We start from the raw sequence: 22,687 nt of genomic DNA on the forward strand, positions 1-22,687 counted from the left end.
GCTAAGCCTGGATCCTCCCATTCTGATGATGGGTTGGTTACGGCCTTGACTGGAGAGATGCCAGACCTTGGTTCTCTCTTGACCGGCTCCGCTGGTGAGGGCAGTTCTGTGGAACCAGCTCCAGTTCCTTCTGGGCTTAGTTTGGATCCAGCTACCTTTTCTTGGGTGAAATTTTTCAAGGTTTACAAGCTTTTCTTTTTCTGTCAGGTTGGGCCCTCAGCCGGTGGCTCCTCCTTCTTCCAGTCCTAGGCTTCAGCACCGGAGCTCACCTCGGCTCCCTGCAAGTGTTCCCGAAAGGAATCCCGATAGCACTAATGATGAGGTAGATCCTGATTCCCTGAAAGATGGGGAAATTCCTCCAGGACTGGAACCATATTGAACCATATTGAGGTTCTTTCATAGGGATGAACTGCCAGCACTGATTTCCCAGACTTTGAAACAGCTGGGTGTTCCTGGTTCGAATGCCATGTCGGAACCGAAGAAGAATCCCATTTTGGTTTCTTTGCGTAAAGCCTCTTGTTTTTTCCCTGTGATGGATGCCATTCAGGAATTGATTGATCTTGAAAGGGACGCTCCAGAGGCAGCTGTGAAGAGAGCATTTGTGTTTTCCCTGTGCTGTCTCTAAGCGGATGACTATCCCCATGGAGGGAGGAGCAGCCTTGAAGGATGTACATGAGAGGAGGATTGAGGCTATCCTTAAGCAAGCCTTTGAGGCAGTGGCAATGACTTTACAAATCACTTCCTGTTGTGCCCTAATGGCACAATCTTGTCTGCTTCTTTCTCAGGAGGTTGATTACTCTGGAGGGACTTCCAGAGCTGTTATGGAATCTGCTGCCACCTTTTTAGCCAACGCAGGCTGCGATTTGATCTGTACCTCGGCCAGAGGAGTGGCTTTGGTGATAGCAGCCAGGTGTCAACACTGGTTGTGAAATTGGTCAGCTGATGCACATCCAAAGCTAATCTTAAAAAGATGCCCTTTAAAGGCTTGCTCTAATTTGGGAGCGAGTTGGAGAAACTGGCCAGTAAGTGGGATGAATTTCCAGTTTCTTAGTTGCTGGAGGATAAGAAGAAATTGCAGCGTCCCTTAGGTATGAGGGTCATTTCCGGGGTTCCAAGCGGTTTCATCCCTTCAGGGGGTCAACCTTTCAGAGGACTCGGCCTTGCGATAGGTCTCAGTCCTTTCATCCCAGACAGGCCAAGAGAGGAGTGGGCTCAGGTGGCGGATCTTCCCAAGCTTCCCAATGAAGGTTTGCAAACCCACCTTCGGAAACAAGAGATGGGGGGCGCCTCTCTCTGTTTTATCAGAGGATAAAAGTGAACCGGTAGATGTAGTGTATTTGGATTTTCAGAAGGCATTTGACAAAGTCCCTCATGAGAGACTTCTAAGAAAACTAAAAAGTCGTGGCAATGTCCTTTCGTGGATTACAAACTAGTTAAAAGACAGGAAACAGAGAGTAGGATTAAATGGTCAATTTTCTCAGTGGAAAAGGGTAAACAGTGGAGTGCCTCAGGGATCTGTACTTGGACCGGTGCTTTTCAATATATTTATAAATGATCTGGAAAGGAATATGACGAGTGAGGTTATCAAATTTGCAGATGACACAAAATTATTTAGAGTAGTTAAATCACAATCAGATTGTGATACATTACAGGAGGACCTTGCGAGACTCGAAGATTGGGCATCCAAATGGCAGATGAAATTTAATGTGGTCAAGTGCAAGTTATTGCATATAGGGAAAAATAACCCTTGCTGTAGTTACATGATGTTAGGTTCCATATTAGGAGCTACCACCCAGGAAAAAGATCTAGGCATCATAGTGGATAATACTTTGAAATCGTCGGCTCAGTGTGCTGCAGCAGTCAAAAAAGCAAACAGAATGTTAAGAATTATTAGGAAGGGAATGGTTAATAAAACAGAAAATGTCATAATGCCTCTGTATTGCTCCATGGTGAGGCCGCACCTTGAATACTGTGTACAATTCTGGTCGCCACATCCTTTATTGGATTGAAACTGCTACTCACAAAACCATTGCTGTGCAAGCTCTTCAGCAGGATGCCCAGTGAGTTGCCCAAGTGCCAGCTCTAACCCTGCCCACTATGACAGCATTTAAAACTAATCAGATAAACTTTTTTTCACTCAACGCACAATTAAACTCTGGAATTTGTTGCCAGTGGATGTGGTTAGTGCAGTTAGTATAGCTGTGTTTAAAAAAGGATTGGATAAGTTCTTGGAGGAGAGAAGTCCATTACCTGCTATTAATTAAGTTGACGTAGAAAATAGCTACTGCTATTACTAGCAACAGTAACATGGGAATAGACTTAGTTTTTAGGTACTTGCCAGGTACTTGTAGCCTGAATTAGCCTCTGTTGGAGACAGGATGCTGGGCTTCATGGACCCTTGGTCTGACCCAGTATGGTATGTTCTTATTTCAGGACTGCAGGGCAGATTTAAGGATTGGGAAGGTAACTAGCATAGTCTGTCTTTTCTCTTGCTGATGCAATATTGCACTTTATTGGATTGAAACTGCTAGTCACAAAACCATTGCTGTGCAAGTTCTTCAGCAGGATACCTGGTCAGTTGCCCAAGCTCTACCTCTAGCCCCGCCCACCACAATGGCATTTCAGGCCTGCACTTGTAACTTTGATTGTGATTATTATGGTTGAGAGACTTGAGCCTTGACCTACAAAGTATGTTGTTTGTCTTAACATTCCTCTTTATATTTGAATGAGTGTGATAAGATGATAAACGCAGTTGGTTACTCGATTCCATCAATTATAGGCCAAGAGTGATATGCCCAATTTCCTAAGATTAAACTGCCCTGGACACCCTGCAGTGGTGATGGCCATTGGAATACAAGCTGTGTACTTTCCCATTTTCAAAAGGAGAATAACACCTTCAGCCAACTGCAGTTAGGCTATATTAACATTTGTTCTATTAAACAAAAGACCGAATGGATTGTCTCATTAATACAAGACAAGTTAGATTTGTTACTGTTGACAGAAACTTGGCACTACGACTCGAACATAATACTCTGTGACAGTAACTTTCATTCTGGTGTGCGGACACACATGAATGTGTCCATTTTATAACAACATTAAAAAATCATCAGGACGCACGTATAGGATTCGTTTACTGTGTAAGTGGGATATTGTAAGATATGCATGCCAATGGCAATACCCATTTCCCCAGTCCATTCCCAGTTCTCCCAGTTAAACAATAAGACTTCCTTATCCCCCAGCTAACTAGCCTTTCTTTTCTCACAGGACAAGCAGGATGGTAGTCCTCACAAATGGGTGACATCGAGGATGGAGCCCACCACGGAAAACTTCTGTCAAAGTTTAAACAGAACTTTGACTGGCCCCTACTGGGCATGCCCAGCAAGGCACTGACCCTGCAGCCAGCAGGGGTCTCCCTTCAGTCTTCTTTTTTCCGCGCAGCAGTTGCCACGCGGTGAAAGGAGCTCTCTAACCACGTTCCTGACAGGAATTTGGAAATTAATTTCCTAAGAAAATTTGCCCCTCAGGGGTCTCCCTTCGACAAATTTTTAGTCATCTTACGGAACCCGGTAAGTTTTTTTGCCTTTTCCATCGACTACCGTCGATTTTGGCCCTCGAGGCCTGTTGGCACTTACCGATCCCCAGCCTAAATTTTGGCTTCCAGCCATGGCAACGGGGTTCCGTCGTTGTCCGGATTGTACCCGGACTATGTCCATCACAGACCCCCACAGGGTTTGTGTAATGTGTTTGGGTAGTGAGCATGATGTCCTGACTTGCACCAAATGTGCCTTAATGACACCCAAAGGTCGCAAAGCCAGGATGGAGAAGATGGGGCTCCTCTTCCATGCACCCACCCCAACGCCATCGATAGCATCGACGTCCTCGGAACCGGCACCGTCGAAGTTGTACCACCACCGTCAACCCTCTGGTGACCGTCCGCCATCGATCGCTTCTCGGCCGTCGACTCCTGTCCCTTCCCCGGATTGGCGAGGGGATCGGAAAGAAAAGCATCGCCATCGACGGCACAAGTCTCGGCCTGTCGAGGATCCACAGCCATCGACCTCCGCTCAAGCCGAGCCACCGACAAAGAAGCCGCGAACAGACCGGACACCCTCCACGTCTCGTTCGCCGGCATCGAGGAAACCCTCACCCTCTCGGGGTGTGGGGGCCGTGATCCCACCGGTTACGGTGGTCCCTCCGGCCCTGCTTCAGCCTCCCTCTCCCGTCGAGCCGGGTATGGTTACCCCTGGTCTCCGGGCAGAACTGGACCGGCTGGTCCAGGAGGCCATCGAGAAAGCGATGAAGAAATTACAACCTCCATCGGCACCGTCTCCGGCACCGGTTCCAGTGCCGCCCCCGGCACCGATGCCGGCACCGGCTTCGCCACCGAGGAGGGAACCGTCCACCGAGCCGTTGGTGCAAGCGCTAGCACCGCTACTGAGCCGCATGGAGGCACTCATGACGGCCCTTCCATCGGTGATTCCAGTGCCATCGACAACACCACCGTCTCCGACTGGTTTCTCATCGGCAGGAGAAACACCGTTTTGACTTCCTCCTTCCGGGGTAGTTCCATCGGTACCTTCTGGTATTTCTCCACCGATTTATCCTTCGGCTCCATCGATTCCGCGCCAGGCACCGATTCCATCGGCAGCACCGAAGCCATCGATGCCATTTCTGGTTCCACCTACCGCACCGATTCCACCTCGGTTTCCATCGATGCCTTCAGAGCCTCAGCCAGGTCCATCAGGGCTACAAGCCCCACATGATCCCTATGATACCTGGGGTGATGATGATGATACTTCTTCTGACACAGATTTGCCTTCGCCACCTTCTCCTACAGAGAGTAGAAAAAGATCTCCTCCTGAGGATCTATCTTTCATTAATTTTGTGAAAGAGATGTCAGAAGTTGTACCTTTTCAACTACAATCTGAAGCTGATGACAGACACCAGATGATGGAACTGCTTCAATTTCTGGATGCTCCAAAAATCATCGCTTCTATTCCTATTCACCAGGTGTTTTTGGATCTGCTCAAGAAAAACTGGGAATCTCCTTCCTCTGTTTCCCCAGTCAACAAGAAGGCTGACTCCACATACCTTGTCCAGTCAGCACCAGGTTTTCAAAAGCCTCAACTGGATCATCGCTCTGTTGTGGTTGAGTCCGCACAAAAGAAGGCCAAGCGTCTGAAACCACATTCTTCTACTCCACCTACCAAGGACAATAAATTCCTGGATAGTGTGGGACGAAAGGTATATCATGGAGCTATGTTGATTTCACGCATAGCTGCATATCAACTTTACATTACTCAGTACAACAGAGCCATCCTTAAGCAGATGCAAGACTATGCTGACACATTACCAGACCAATACCAGCCGCAGCTTCAAGCCCTTCTTCACAAAGGATTTGAGGCAGGGAAGCATGACATCAGAACTGCCTATGACATATTCGATGCTTCCACGAAGGTTTCAGCCACAGCCATCTCAGCCAGACGTTGGGCTTGGTTAAAGTCCTCCAACCTTCGTCCAGAGGTCCAAGATCGTCTTGCTGATTTACCCTGCTTAGGCGACAATTTGTTTGGAGAGCAAATTCAACAGATTGTGGCGGAGTTAAAAGACCACCATGAGACGTTGAAACAACTCTCATCTGACCCGCCTGAGGTGTCCTCCAAGCAACCACCAAAGAAGGACTCTAAGAAGTCGTTCTTTCGACCACGTCGCTACTTTCCTCCATCAGCTAGGGCTCGTCCTGCACGGTCCTCCAGCAGACCTCAGCCTCGTCAGCCGAGAAAGCAAAGACCTACTGTAGCCCCACCTCCTGGGCCTACGGCGGGCCTTTGACTTCCCTGTACTGAGCACATGCCAAATCCCTCTTCCACACATCCCTGTGGGAGGTCGTCTGTACCACTTTTTACACCATTGGAAACAGCTCACCTCAGATCAGTGGGTGCTAGCAATTATCGCACAGGGTTACCACCTCAACTTCATAACTCTTCCGCCAGACTCCCCGCCCCTTCAGGCATGGAGTCTAACCAGCCATTTGACTCAATTACAACAAGAAGTATCCCTTCTTCTACAATCAAATGCTATAGAACCCGTCCCTCCTTGTCAACAAGGGAAAGGATTCTATTCCAGATACTTCCTCATACCAAAGAAATCAGGGGGACTACGTCCAATTCTGGACCTTCGAGCCCTCAACAAGTATCTGCAAAAAGAAAAGTTCAAGATGGTAACCCTGGGCGCCTTGCTCCCTCTCTTACGAAAGGGGGATTGGCTGTGCTCTCTCGACCTCAAGGACGCTTATACCCACATTGCGATAACACAATCTCATCGCAAGTATCTGCGTTTTCTGATAGGCCACGACCATTATCAATACCGGGTACTACCTTTCAGGCTGGCATCTGCTCCACGGGTCTTTACCAAATGTCTCGTAGTGGTAGCAGCATTCCTCAGGAAGGAAGGTGTCCACGTCTACCCCTATCTGGACGATTGGCTAATCAGGGCCTCCACCCCTCAACTTGCTCAATCCTCCCTGAAGTTGACAATTCACACACTCCTTTCCTTGGGGTTTCTTGTCAATTACGAGAAATCTTGCTTAGTCCCATCTCAAACCTTATCCTTCATTGGAGCAGACTTGGACACCTTACAGGCAAAAGCCTACCTTCCACTTCAACGAGTTCAAACGCTCATGTCCCTAGCTCGCCAGCTCCAGTCTCAACACACTGCCACAGCTCGCCAATTCCTCATCCTCCTAGGACACATGGCATCTTCGGTTCAAGTCACTCCCTTGACCCGACTAGCCATGAGAGTAACACAATGGACTCTACGACACCAATGGATTCAGGCTTATCAGCCTCTGTCCTCCATTGTCACAGTTACACAAGCGCTACGCCTGTCTTTAACCTGGTGGACAACTCAAGTCAACCTCCTTCAAGGCTTACCCTTTCTCCTACCAGATCCACAGGTAATCCTAACCACCGATGCTTCCCACATCGGTTGGGGGGCCCATGTGGACGAATTGCAAACCCAAGGGTTATGGTCACCAGAGGAAGCCGAACACCAGATAAATTTCTTGGAACTTCGAGCAATCCGCTACGCGCTCAGAACTTTCAAAGATCATCTATCAAATCAGATGATCTTAATCCAGACAGACAACCAAGTGGCCATGTGGTACATAAACAAGCAGGGAGGCACAGGCTCCTTCCTTCTGTGTCAGGAAGCTGCGCAGATTTGGGCAGAAGCCCTCTCCCATTCCATGTACCTCAAGGCCACTTACTTGCCGGGAGTAGACAATGTATTGGCAGACCAGCTGAGCCGTGTCTTCAAGCCACACGAGTGGTCACTCGATCCTCTGGTAGTGACCTCTCTGTTTCACAAGTGGGGTTTTCCCCGCATAGACCTCTTTGCGTCCCCTCAGAACCACAAAGTGGACGATTACTGCTCTCTCATTCGGAGCCAACACTCTCAGCCGAGGGATGCCTTCTCCCTCAAGTGGACGACAGGTCTGCTTTATGCATTCCCTCCACTTCCTCTTCTGTCAAGGACTCTCGTGAAGCTACGCCAGGACAGGGGAACCATGATCCTGATAGCACCCCACTGGCCACGCCAAGTGTGGTTTCCCATACTCCAGGATCTCTCCATCCGCAGGCACATCCCTCTGGGAACGGATCCGCATCTGCTCACTCAAAACGACGGATGCCTCCTCCATCCCAACCTCCAAGCCTTGTCCCTGACGGCATGGATGTTGAAAGGTTAGTCCTTCAGCCTTTTAACCTTTCGGATTCGGTTTCTCGTGTCCTGATAGCTTCACGAAAGCCCTCCACCAGAAGATCCTATTCATATAAATGGAAAAGGTACACATCATGGTGCACTTCTCAGTCCCTTGATCCCCTTTCCTGTCCAATCTCTAAGTTCTTGGACTATTTATGGCACCTATCAGAATCCGGTCTAAAGACCTCTTCCATTAGGATGCATGTCAGTGCGGTAGCCGCCTTCCATAAAGGTATAGAGGGTGTCCCTATTTCAGTACAACCCCTGGTGACACGCTTCCTTAAAGGCTTGCTCCATCTGAAACCACCCTTACGTCCTCCGGCCCCATCTTGGGACCTTAATCTGGTTCTTGGTCGTCTAATGAAACCACCTTTCGAACCTCTGCACTCCTGTGAATTGAAGTATCTCACATGGAAAGTATTATTCCTGTTGGCCATTACTTCAGCTCGCAGGGTTAGTGAGTTACAGGCCTTAGTCACCTATCCGCCTTACACTAAACTCCTGCAAGACAGGGCGGTACTCCGCACTCACCCTAAATTTTTACCTAAGGTAGTTTCTGAATTTCATATCAATCAATCCATCATACTACCTATCTTTTTTCCCAGGCCCCATTCCAACTCTGGGGAACAGACTCTGCATACCCTAGACTGTAAACGGGCTCTAGCTTTTTACCTAGACCGTACAGTTGCTCACAGGAAGAGCACTCAACTGTTTGTCTCCTTCCATCCTAACAAGTTAGGACAACCTGTGGGTAAGCAGGCTCTTTCCTCCTGGTTGGCGGACTGCATTTCTTTTTGCTATCAGCAAGCTGGCATTCCTTTTCAAGACCGTGTAAAAGCACACTCTGTGAGGGCCATGGCGACTTCGGTAGCACACCTTCGATCGGTGCCGCTTCCTGACATCTGTAAAGCTGCAACCTGGAGTTCCCTCCATACCTTTGCAGCCCACTATTGTTTGGACAAAGCGGGAAGACAAGACTCCATCTTCGGCCAATCTGTCTTGCGTAACCTTTTTCCAACATGATGTACCAACACCCTTCCACCTTCCCGGTAGGGTGCGGATGCCCTTTCCCAAATTCCACCCCAGTTGTTGTGCCTGTTGCACGCCGTTGGGTGCATTTGGTGCCAGTCAGGACATCCTCAGCTCGGTACTCACCCATTTGTGAGGACTACCATCCTGCTTGTCCTGTGAGAAAGCAAATGTTGCTTACCTGATGTAACAGGTGTTCTCACAGGACAGCAGGATGTTAGTCCTCACGAAACCCGCCCGCCACCCCGCGGTGTTGGGTTCGTTTTATTTTTACTTTTTAGGCACTGCCTGTAGCTTTGAAATCAGACTGAAGGGAGACCCCTGCTGGCTGCAGGGTCAGTGCCTTGCTGGGCATGCCCAGTAGGGGCCAGTCAAAGTTCTGTTTAAACTTTGACAGAAGTTTTCCGTGGTGGGCTCCATCCTCGATGTCACCCATTTGTGAGGACTAACATCCTGCTGTCCTGTGAGAACACCTGTTACATCAGGTAAGCAACATTTGCTTTACCCTACTTGCCCTGACCCTTAAAACTCTATTGAATAGCCTAGTTTTTTTGGTTTTTCTATTTACACCTCCTCCATAGCAGAAGTAAAGTTACATGGTAGGGGACCTATCGCACATTTTTACTTATGGATTCGAACTGCCCATGTTCCACCCAGACCATTTTTGGTCTTTTACATTTGTATGTGTATCAGGAAATTTGCGTGTATATGGCTGCTTTTTTAAATCTGCGTGGCACGCACTGGCCAGACACACGTGCATATCTCCCGGCTTTGATATGTGTAAGCCTTTTAAAATCTACCAGAAATAGTACATTATTTGCGTGCTCTCCCGGCTTCTTATAGTGATACTGTGATGTATCATCGGCTGGATGAAATCTTTGGGTTTGCTGGGAATAAAGCACCCTCCTTATCCCAGTATTATAAGCGTATGAAAAAGTGTAAGGACGTGGTGATATTTCCCACTTTGGAAACCCGTTGGGCTAGAGACGGGGATTTCGCTGTTACCCAGGCCATTTTGACAGGATGCTTTGGGCGAATCACCAGGATCTCATCTAATCAGTATTATAGGGAGTTGCAGTATAAATTTTTAAGTCGGGCATATGTCTCCCCTCAAGTGGCCTTTCAATTAACCATAGCCTCCTCAGCGACATGCCCCCGTTGTGGGGGAGTGCTGGGGACGCTGTCTCATGCTTTTTGGGCTTGCCCCGTGATACATCATTTTTGGCGCAAAGTGGCCAGCTATATGGCGACAATTTTGGATGTTGCCTTCCCAGTTACTCCCTACTGGATGTCACGCCTTCTTTTACAAAAGGCCAGTCTGGAGGGGAAAAGAGTAATACTCTCAGTTTGGCGGTCGGCAGAACCCCCATCATATTGGGCCTGGAGGAACCTCTTTCATGCAATGATGACTATGGAGTCATTGGTGTCCCAGGTATCTCCCCGTTGCCGACGTCGCTTTCTGCTGGTGTGGCAGACCTACCTGCAGTCTCTCTCTCCTAGGGCACGAAGTCTCGCAGTTAATGACTGACCCTGTGTGTGGGATATTTGGTTTGGAGGCTGGAGGTCTCCTATACTCTGTGTGGTTCCGGGGTGGGGGGGGATGAAGGAAATGTTCGCTCAGAGTTATTGTACTATATGCTCTGAGGAGGGATCAGATTCAACTCTTCTCAGTGTTGTATTATTACTATTTTTTTGAAAATTTAATAAAACTGTTTCAACATAAAATCTACCAGAATGTGTCTCCTAAGTATATTGTTTTCCATCAGGCAAGGAAGGGTAAAAAAGGAGATAGAGTGGCTTTAGTTTGTACCGATTCCTTAGAGCTAGCTGATATACATATTGAAATAGGAAATGGGTGTAAGAACATTACCATGCATATAAAAGATGGGCTAACTGCATTACTACACTGTTCACTGGCAGCTGATATAGACTTGCAGAACAATGATTAATTATTATATTATCAAGTAAATTTTAAAAGGAGTTCATGTGCCCACGTGCAAAAATACACTCAATTTTATATTGTGTGTGCAAGTACATGCATACCATTTAAAATATCCCTACTGTGCGTATGTGTTGGAGCCTTTATGCATGTACTCACAAGTGTGTGTGGGGGGTGGGGGGGAGAGACAGAGAGATTCTTTTAGAGAGACAGTCTGACACTCTATATATCTCCCACTGTAAGACGGACACTTTCAACTCAGGGTGGGTTTTGGGGAGGGGGACAATATTACAAGGGTCTACAGATCCTTGCGCCCTAGGCAGATCAAAATAACACCGCCCCTCTCCCCAAAACCCACCCTGTAGCATGTATGGGGCTGTTTTTGCACGAGTAACACTTTTAAAATCTATCTGTGTGTCTTTAGCCTTGCGTTCTCAAAAACTATTGTTAATGGGAGATTTTAATATCCATGATGAAATCTCAGCTAAGAGCCAATATATTGAATTGATTTTATTTGTTATTATGCAATATTGCCTTGTTTTGGTCTATTGTTTTGGTCTTCTTCTTTTCACTGATATTCTATGCCTTTTTGTACACTGCTTAGAACAATATATTTACCACCTGAAGTCTATAAATTTAAAAAATAAATAAATAGTTCTCCATGGACAAGCAGGACTTAAATCAGTCACTCAAGTGGGTGTTGTCATCTGACAGTGCTGACACAGACATGCTTTCTCCTAGCTTAGAGGAAAACTTCTGAACATGTGCTGATGCTTCCACACATTAGTATCATACAAGTCTACTCATTCATTTTTTCTCTACTACTGCGTAGAGACTAATTTCTTGCTCTCTCTCCACCAGACTGATATGTTTCATGGTTTTCTTTGTTCCATTTTTTCCTTTGCCTCGAATCACCCCCACCAAAAATAAGTTATTACAAAATGTTGGGTAAACAACCCTTCAAGTTCAAGATTAATTACTTTGCCACTGTTCTCTCCAGTTTAGCTCTCAATGATTGGCTATACACATTGGATCTCAAAGATGCATACATGCATTTCTCACAGGACAAGCAGGCTGGTAGTCTTCACATATGGGTGACATCACAGGATGGAGCCCAATCATGGAACACTTTTGTCAAAGTTTCTAGAACTTTGACTGGCACCTACTGGGCATGCCCAGCATGGCACTAAACCTGCAGCCAGCAGGGGTCCCCCTTCAGTCTTCTTTTTTCCGTGCAGCAGTAGCCACGCGGGTTAAGGAGCTCCACAGAGATTCCTGACAGGAATTTTCCTCACGGAATTACTAAAAACTTCCATACCCCACAGGGGTCCCTCCTTTGAATTTATGATTCCACGGTACTCCGGTAAGTTTTTACCTGTTTTCGGTCAATTCCCGTCGAGTTTGGCTCTCGTGGCTAAATTTTTCAAAGGCTAAATTTTTCAAAGGCCATGGCATCGGGGTTCCGTCGGTGCCCGGACTGTACTCGCACCATGTCCATAACAGACCCACATAAAGTCTGTGTAATGTGTCTCAGGTGTGAGCATGATGTCCTGACTTGCACCAATTGTGCCTTAATGACACCAAAAGGTCGCAAGGCCAGAATGGAGAAAATGGAACTTCTCTTCCGTTCTCAAACTCTGACGCCGTCTATTGCATCAACTTCGTCTGAACAGGCACTGTCCACTTCGCGCCAGTATCGGCCACCGGCCGGTGACCGTCCGGCGTCAACAACTTCTCAGCCTTCGACTACCTTTACTCCCCCTCAGGACCGAGGGGATCGTAGAGAAAAACATCGGCATCGACATCGGAAGTCTTGGACCATCGATGAAGGAAAATCATCGACCTCGCCATCGTCCGAGCCGCCATCGAAGAAACCCTGTCCAGAAAAGGCACCGACCCTTTCTGCGACTGGTTCACCGAAGCAACCCTCACCCGGACGGGTATCGGGAGCCGCAATTCCGCCTTTAATGGTGGTCCCTCCGGCTATGCCTCTGCCTCCTTCTTTCCTTCTGGAGCCGGGGCTGCTTGCTCCAGGTCTCCATGAAGAGCTGGACCGGATGGTTCAGGAGGCCATTGATAAGGCGATGCACAGACTCCAAGGTCCCCCGGCACCGAAATCGGTGCCGGTCATGGAACCAACCATCGATCCCATTCCGGCAGCATTGGCACCGCTGCTCTCGAAGATGGAAGCGCTCATAGCCACTTTTCCACCGATGGATCCTGGGTCACCGATGGCTCCGGTGCCTTCCCCGCTTACCCTGTTATCGGGAGGGGAAACACTGTTCCGCATTCCTCCATTGGGAGTCCTTCCGATGCCTCAACCATCGAAGCCGATGCGCCCATCAGCGCCACCGATCCATCCATCGATGCCCTCAATGCCTGCACCGGTGCCCTCGATGCCTTCATTGGTGCCTTCAGTACTTCCCTCGATGCCTTCAGATCCTAGACAAGGACCTTCAGGAATACCATTGTCCCGTCCTTCTCAGGTTCCTACAGGGACAGGTGCTGATCCCTATGACACCTGAACTGACGATTCATCTCAAGACACAGATGATTTACCATCGCCACTTTCTCCTACTGAAAGTAGAAAGCATTCTCCTCCAGAGGACTTGTCCTTCCTAAATTTTGTGAAGGAAATGTCTGAATTGGTTCCCTTCCAATTACAGATTGAGCAAGATGATAGGCACCAAATGATGGAGCTGTTACAATTCCTGGATGCTCCCAAGGAAATAACCTCCATCCCTATTCACCAGGTTCTTTTGGATCTCCTCAAAAAGAACTGGGAACACCCTGGTTCTGTTGCTCCAGTCAACAGAAAAGCTGATACCACTTATTTGGTCCAGTCAGCCCCAGGATTCCAGAAACCTCAGCTGGATCACCAATCTGTGGTTGTAGAATCTGCCCAAAAGAGGGCAAAAAGATCAAAACCCCACTCTTCCTTTCCCCCAGGTAAGGAACAGAAATTCCTGGATGCCATTGGCTGGCGTGTCTTCCAGGGATTGATGCTTATCTCTCGGATCGCCTCCTACCAGCTGTATATACAATACTGTTAGAGCGTCTGGAAGAAATAGGCATCAAGGGAACGGCACTCAACTGGTTTAAATCCTTCCTTGACAACAGGTTCTTCAAGGTCAGGATTAACAACAAAGAATCGCATCCAGTCAGATCCAACTTGGAAGTCCCCCAGGGATCATCCTTATCACCTACCCTATTCAACATCTACCTGCTCCCGCTCTGCCATCTACTCACAAACCTAAAGCTAACTCACTACCTCTATGTGGACGATGTCAGGATTCTCATTCCAATCACAGTCTCTCTACACAACACATGGTCCTTCTGGAATAGCTGCCTTTAATCTATAAACCAACTTCTCACCAGCCTCAACCTCGTCCTCAACACCAACAAGACAGAGATACTCATCATATCGCAGGACAACAACAACAACAACAACGCTCTTCTCAACTCTCCAAGCTCCTCCCAATTTTCCAAAACAAATATTAACCACTCACCATATGTTAGAGACTTAGGCGTTCTGCTTGATAATCAACTAAACCTAAAAAAATTTGTAAACAATACCACAAAAGAATGCTTTTTCAAACTGCAGGTATTAAGAAAACTGAAACCCCTCCTTCACTTCAGAGATTTCCGTATGGTACTCCAATCTATTATCCTGTCTAAAGTGGACTATTGCAACTCCCTGCTTCTAGGTCTACCGGCCAACACCACAAAACCTCTACAGATGGTGCAGAATGCCGCAGCCAGAATCCTCACCAACTCCAACAAAAAAGAGCACATCACTCCCATCCTCCAGACCCTTCACTGGTTACCCATCAAATCCAGGATTCTCTTCAAAGTTCTAATGATGATACACAAGGATATCCACCATATCTCCCCCCTCAATCTAGCCATCCAACTTACTCCCCACACATCGGACAGACCCATCAGAAGAGCATACGAAGGCACGTTATATGCCCCCCCCCCCCAGCTAAAACCTCCTTAAGGAAACGCGTCTTTTCCACGGCTGGTCCCCCGCACTGGAATGCGCTCCCCCCGGACCTCCACCTAGAACCCTGTCCTCTGGTCTTTAAAAAAAACCTACAAACCTGGCTTTTCAGCCAAGCCTTTCCGGAAAGTTAACATGGCCTTTTCAACAGAGCCTCTTCGGTGAGTTAATCTCTCCCAGGGGCCTATTTTCTCCTTCTCCGAAAAGATAACTCTCACGGAGGCCACCCGAAAAGATATTCTCTCACAGATGCCACCTCAGACAAGTTTGATCTGTTCCTACGAATTCTAGTCAGCCCAGTTTCCTCGTGCGTTATTTCAGCCCTTTTTCAATTATCCTGCACTTTAGTTGTCCCCCTAGGTATCCTTGTATTTCCTTTTGTACTCCACTTGCCTATGTATTCACTAAACCTGCTCACAAGATGGCATGCGTTTTTGTCAATTAGCGTTCTGTCGTTTCTCATGTCCTTGTAAGTAACGAGTGTATTCAAAGTTGTATTGAAGAGTAGTTTTTATGTATATTTATGCATTCTACCTGGTCCTTTGCCTATTTCCTTCGTATCTCAGCTTTTCATGTTCCTTGTAACGCCCCTCGGGCGATTTTTCAGTTTCAATGTAAACCAGTGTGATTTGTATTTATACAGGAACGTCGGTATAAAAAAAGTTATAAATAAATAAATAAATAAATATATGACCCAGTACAACAGGGTCTTATTCAAGCAGATAACAGGACTTCAGTCCAGAGCAATAGAGCCAGTGCCCTACTCCCAACAAGGCCTAGGATTCTATTCCTGGTACTTTCTAATCCCCAAAAAGTCAGGCGGCGTTCGTCCAATTCTGGACCTACGCGCCCTCAACAAGTGCTTCCACCGAGAAAAGTTCAAGATGGTGACCTTTGGTTCCCTCCTTCCTCTTCTGCAAAAAGGAGACTGGCTCTGCTCTCTCAATCTCCAAGACACGTACACACACATTGCGATAACTCCATCTCATCGCAGGTTGCTGAGATTTCTGGTAGGCCCCAAGCACTATCAGTACCGAGTGCTACCATTCGGCCTGGCATCTGCACCACGAATCTTCACCAAGTGCCTCTTGTAGTAGCAGCCTTCCTCAGAACTCAAGGTGTTCACATCTAGCCCTATCTAGATGATTGGTTGATCAGGGCTCCCACTCAGCAAGCTGCTCTGTCGTCCCTACATCTTACTTTACACACTCTGATTTCGCTAGGATTTCTCGTCAACTATGTGAAATCCTGCTTAGTCCCATCTCAAATTTTATCATTCATAGGGGCAGACTTGGACACCTTGCAGGTAAAGGCATTTCTGCCTCGACAGCGAGCTCTCACTCTCATCTCTCTCGCACACCAGCTACAGTCTCAGCACCGCACGACTGCACGCCACTTCCTCATTCTGCTAGGACACATGCCGTCCTCAGTACAGGTTACCCCAATGGCCCGCTTGGCCATGAGAGTCATGCAATGGACTCTAAGGTCACAATGGACTCAGTCCGTCCAATCTTTATCGACTACTGTCCACATCACTGACTCACTTCGTCAGTCTCTAGCCTGGTGGCAAAAATAGATCAATCTCCTGCAAGGCCTGTCCTTCCAGGCTCCAGACCCTTAAATAATTCTCACCACCGATGCTTCCAACCTCAGCTGGGGAGCCCATGTCGCCAATTTGCAGACACAAGGAACTTGGTCTCCAGAGGAAGCCAAACACCAAATCAATTTCCTGGAGCTGTGAGCAATCAGATATGCTCTCAGGGTATTTCAGGATCATCTTTCCAACCAGGTCATCCTCATTCAGATGGACAACCAGGTGGCCGTGTGGTACATCAACAAACAGGGAGGAACGGGCTCCTACTAGTGTGTCAGTAGGCTGCGCAGATATGGGCGGAGGCCCCTCTCCAATTCGATGTACCTCAGGGCCACCTACTTGCCGGGAGAGGACAATGTGTTGGCGGACAAGCTGAGTCGTGCCTTTCAACCACTCGAGTGGTCCCTCAACCCCACTGTAGTGGACTCAATATTCCAATGTTGGGGTTACCCCCACATAGACCTCTTTGCGTCACCTCAGAACCGCAAAGTAGAGAACTTTTGCTCTCTCACTCGCAGCCAACACTCTCAGCCAAGAGATGCGTTCTCCCTCTCATGGGCAACAGTTCTCCTATATGCATTCCCTCCACTTCCACTTCTCTCGAAGACTCTCATGAAGTTATGTCAGGAGAAGGGACGCATGATCCTGATAGCACTTCACTGGCCTCGCCAAGTGCGGTTTCCAATACTTCAGGACCTCTCCATTCGCAGGCACATTTCTTTGGGAAAGAACCCGCTTCTGAACACTCAGAATGACGGGTGCCTACGCCACCCCAATCTTCAGGCTTTGTCTCTGATGGCCTGGATGTTGAAAGGTTAATTCTTCAGCCACTTAACCTTTCGGAGCCAGTTTCCCGTGTCCTGATTGCTTCATGGAAGCCTTCCACGAGAAAATCTTATCTTTACAAAAGGAACTGGTTTAAATCATGGTGTTCTTCTCTTTCCCTTGATCCCTTTACCTGTTCCACCATGAAGTTTCTAGACTATCTCTGGCACTTGTCAGAATCAGGTCTAAAAACCTCCTCCATCAGAATGCATGTCAGTGCGGTAGCCGCCTTCCATAGAGGTGTCGGGAATGTTCCTATTTCAGTACAACCCCTCGTAACACATTTTCTGAAGGGCTTGCTTCACCTCAAGCCTCCTCTACGCCCTCCAGCCCCTTCTTGGGACCTCAATCTGGTTTTGGGTCGGCTCATGAAACCACCATTCAAGCCTCTCCAGTCCTGTGATCTTCACTATCTCACATGGAAAGGGATCTTTCTTTTGGCAATAACATCTGCTCGCAGAGTTAGTGAGTTACAGGCCCTTATCTGCCTTACACTAAACTTCTGCAGGACCGGGCAGTACTCCGCACTCACCCTAAGTTCTTACCTAATCCATTAATCAATCCATTATATTACCTACCTTCTTTCCCAGGCCCCACTCCAATCCAGGAGAACAAGCTCTGCATACCCTTGTCTGTAAACAGGCTCTAGCGTTCTATCTAGACCATACAGCTGCCCACAGGAAAAGCACTCAATTGTTTGTCTCTTTCCATTCCATCAAATTGGGGCAGCCTGTGGGTAAGCAGACTCTTTCCTCTTGGTTAGTGGACTGCATATTTTTTTGCTATCAGCAAGCAGGCATTACACTTCAAGACCGTGTTAAAGCACACTCTGTGGGGGCCATGGCGACTTCAGTAGCACACCTACGCTCGGTGCCGCTTCCTGACATTTGCAGGGCTGCTACCTGGAGTTCTCTCAATACCTTTACAGCCCATTATTGCTTAGACAAAGCCGGAAGACAAGATTCCATCTTCGGCCAATCTGTCTTGTGCAACCTTTTTGCAACTTGACGTACCAACACCCTTCCACCTGCCCGTTAGGGTTCAGGATGCCCTCTACCAAATTTCACCCCAGTCCTAGTGCCTATTGCACATCTGGGTGCATTTCTCAGACATCCTCAGCTCGGAACTCACCCATATGTGAGGACTACCATCCTGCTTGTCCTGTGAGAAAGCAAATGTTGCTTACCTGTAACAGGTGTTCTCACAGGACAGCAGGATGTTAGTCCTCACGAAACCCTTCCGCCGCCCCGCGGTGTTGGGTTCATAACGTTTTCTTATTTTATTTTTCGGCACTTCCTGTAGCTTTAAACAAGACTGAAGGGGGACCCCTGCTGGCTGCAGGTGTAGTGCCATGCTGGGCATGCCCAGTAGGTGCCAGTCAAAGTTCTAGAAACTTTGACAAAAGTGTTCTGTGATTGGGCTCCATCCTGTGATGTCACCCACATGTGAGGACTAACATCCTGCTGTCCTGTGAGAACACCTGTTACAGGTAAGCAACATTTGCTATCCCTATCTATCCAATTCACAGGAAATATCTCAGATTCAAACTACAGGAAGAACATTAACAATACAAAGTTCTACTGTTCAGTCTTTTGACTGTTCCAAGCATCTTCAACAAGTGTCTAGGTGAAGTAACATATAGTAACATAATAATGATGGCAGGAAAAGACCAAATGGTCTATCCAGTCTGCCCAGCAAGTTTCTTATGATAGTAACTGCCTCTCTGTGCAGGTTACCCCCATGTTTCTGTTAAGAGTAGTAATATTTACAATCAAAACCAAGCAACTATCAAACCCATAACAAAATTACTGCTAACAACATTTTTATGGGTTGAGTGGCCTTCTTGATAATGCAGACAATGCTGCTTTGAATGTGCTTTGCTTTTGGACTTGGCCATAGAAGCAATCCTATGAGACAGACATAGCCCCAGGAGGTTCCTGGGGCCACAAGGTGCGTTCAAAGTATAGATGATCAATGTGTCTTGCAATTCACACTTATTCTCGCAGCTAGCTGCATTCTTCATCAATGTATGGGCTGAATGATCCACCGCTGAGTCACATGACATCTGATTCTTTTGCACATCTCTATCTCTCTCGCTCTCTTTCTACCTCACTCGCATCTGTTCGCTTGCCCGTGGGGAAAGAGAGACCCAAGTAGGGCCAGGATCCTGGGCCTCCTCCTTGAGGACAGGAGGCCATGAGGTTCTCTGTCACATTGTGTTCAAAGGAAGATAGAAACCTAGAAGAAAGGGAGGGGTAGTGAGGAAAACTCCCCTCCCTGCAATGAGCTGTCCATCTACTAAAACACAATGTATTGGTTGTTCCAAACTTAGGCCTAGATTTATCAAAATGCACTAAATATTGCATGTGATTGGAAAAGCGGTGTGTTTTATGGTAATAGGCAGTTTATTGCAATTTGTGCTAATACCTATGTAAAGTGCTATCTTAGTACAAATTGTGATAACTTTTTTGCACTTTGTGATAAGTGCCAGAATTGTTGTATTTCCTACATACAACCACTTGGGGGACCATGTTTAGTAGTTTTAAGTTCTTGAAGAGCCAGCCTAGCTATCAGGGCCATTGGTGGGGAGGGGAGACTGAGATGGAGACTGAGCCTGACTAGCCATAATGCTCTCACACTAGATAGGTATTTATATCTCTATGGGAGGCCCACCTAGTAACTTGAGGTGAGGTTTAGGTATTAGTGTAGGGGTTAGGGGCCACTTTGACATTCAAAGTGAGACGTACGAACAGAACAGTGCTCTCTTGTGAAGATTTAATGACCTTCGGAGTAAGGAAACTCACCCAAAGATGAGATTTATGCAATGTTCTCTCAACCTAGCTTGATGGACTCTCTACCTGGATAACATCAAGCTAGGTTGAGAGAATATTGCACAAATCTTTTACAATTCAAACGCATTTAGCTTTGGGATTTGTCCTCACCTAGGAGAAATTTCAGCTCTTTCTTACTAGTTAGAGTTCATAGGTGCAAAACTGGACACTTGCGTAGGGAAAGTGTTTCTTCCCTTCCAGAGGATTAGTTCATCTAATCTGCAGCCAGTCTGTAATCTCAGCAAGGAAGTTTCTTGAATTGTTGGGTCACATGGTAGGCAAGGTGCATATCATACCCTTTGCATGACTGCACGTGACAACTTTTCAATGGATTTCTTTTTCACAGAATTCCAGTTTCTCTCTCCCACAATCTCAGAATCTACTGTTGGGCCACCCATTTCATCTTCCACAAATTCAGGAAACATTGACTATAGATACTTTCAATCAAACCTGGTAAGCTTATTTGAATATTCTAAGCTCCAGAGGTTCATAGTCCAAACAAGAAATACATTTGCATATAGATGTACTATAAATAAAAGCAATTTACAAAACCCTACCAGCCTTTGAGCCATTGCCCTTCAAATCCCAACAGACAACACAATAGCAATGTATTATATGAATAAGCAAGAAGGTATGAGATCTTTCAGACTGTGCCAAGAAGTAATCAGAATTTTGAATTGGGCATCAAAAAGGAGAATTTACATCAATACATTACATCTTCCAGGCAGCTACAATATTGTAGCAGATACCCAGACCCATTGTCTTCAACCCCACAAAAGGTCCTTTCACCAGGAGACTCTTCAAAAGGTGGAGTACTCTTCAAATAGGCCTCTTTGCAGCTCCTTTTAATTTCAAAATGTTTCCAGTACTATTCCAAGATACCCGATACAAATGTCATAGCTCCAGATGCATTCATGATCTCCTGGTCAGAAAGACTAATGTATGCCTCTCCAGTTCCTCTAATTGTCAAGACAATTGCCAAGACAATTGCCAAGTTAAGAGAGGACAGAAGAAAAATGATTCTGATAGCCCCATTCTGGCCATGCCAAATCTGGTTTCCTTGGCTACAAAGACTCAGTAACTCAACAAATTAATCTCAAATTATTCCCACTTCTCTCACAGTTTCAAGGATCTTTCTTACACCCCCAACCTTTGCTCACTAGCTCTAACAACATGGATGCTGAGAGCAGACTCTTAAAAGATTTGCTTTTCAGAAGTTAATAGCTCTGTTAACTGCAAGAAAGCTGTCAACAAGATACTCCTACAATTTCAAATAGAAAAGATTCTGTATTTGGTGCTCTTCTCAAAACAATGACCCTTTTTCATGTTAGGTTTTATTTAATTATTTATTTATTTATTTGGCTTTTTTTTTTTATATACCGACATCCGTTTGCACATCATATCGGTTTACACTTAACTTAGAACTAATAGGCAAGGCCTTTACATGGACTTGCAATATCTCCTCCATATTTTGAAGCCAGATTTAAAATTTAACTCTGTCAGGCTGCACCTCAATGCAATTGCAGCTTACCATCATGATTTTTTTTTTTTTTTTTTTAATGAAATTTTAAACAAAAGACAGCATCTTCCACTTGTCTAATATTTAGGTACAGGTAAATCATCATATAATAGGGAAAATAAAGGTTGTAATCAATACAGTATAAGCAAAATATATAAAAGTAACATATTTACCATATTTCCCCTAAACAAAGGAAACTTCCCTGTTATAAAGCAATAAGATCCAAGATAGATGATAACTTGAGCAAAATTAGGTAATAACAATTATGTAGAAAACAAATGGTGCTTATTTATACATTGCTGAGACTAGGATTCTGTACAGGTAATCTGGCATCAAGAAATTTCCTTAACTCACTAGGTTCTAGAAACACAATCCTCTCTTGCTGAAACTTTACAACACATTTACTAGGGTAATAAATAGTGCATTGAGCACCTAAAGTTTTTACTTCTTGATTCATTTGGAGAAAACTTCTCCTACGAATCTGAGTGGATCTTGTTATATCAGGAAAGGTCCAAGTTTTTTGACCCAAATACAATTTTTCTTTATACTTCAAAGACAGCTTAAGAATCCTATCCCTCTGATCTCCATTCCTAAATTTTACACATAATGTCCCTCGGGATTCAGCTTGTTCAGACATAGATTGTTCAAGGAAGGCAGTGATATTATTCATTCCATTTTGTTGTTGAACATTTTGCTGAGTATTTTCAATTCTTTTACCCAATGATATAAAGAATATTTTATCAATGACTGGTAACTCACCCACAGTTAACATTAAATTCTCAATCATGAATTTCTTATATTGTTTATATGGAGATATAAGCTTCACGTTAGGAACATTGAGAATTCTCAAGTTGTTATATCTTAAATGATTCTCTAAAAATTCTATTTTCTTGTTATTTGCCATTTCTCTCTGAATCAGCCCTGTCTGAACTTTTTCAATTCGATTAAACCGATTCTCAATTCTAATGTTTTCTCAACTTGTTGTGATATTACTGGTTCAACTTTTAACACACAATTTTGTGTATCTACAACTGTTGTATTTAAAGTCATTATTACTGTTTTCAGGTCTATCAAAGTGGACCAAATATATGTAACTCAAATGAGTTAGAAGGACTCACAGTTCCTTGAGGACTGGGTTTTTCTCTCCCAATGGGAACTGCAGCCCTCTCCTCATGCCGTGTTGGTG

The 22,687-nt window shown here is 46.0% G+C and overlaps 1 pseudogene; it reads right to left on the reverse strand.

Moving 5' to 3' along the window:
- Positions 1 to 19,055: 19,055 nt before the first annotated feature.
- LOC115094744 lies at positions 19,056 to 19,209 on the reverse strand (annotated as a pseudogene).
- Positions 19,210 to 22,687: the final 3,478 nt, after the last annotated feature.

This window comes from Rhinatrema bivittatum, chromosome 6 (genome assembly GCF_901001135.1).
Source record: "Rhinatrema bivittatum chromosome 6, aRhiBiv1.1, whole genome shotgun sequence".
NCBI lineage: Eukaryota > Metazoa > Chordata > Amphibia > Gymnophiona > Rhinatrematidae > Rhinatrema > Rhinatrema bivittatum.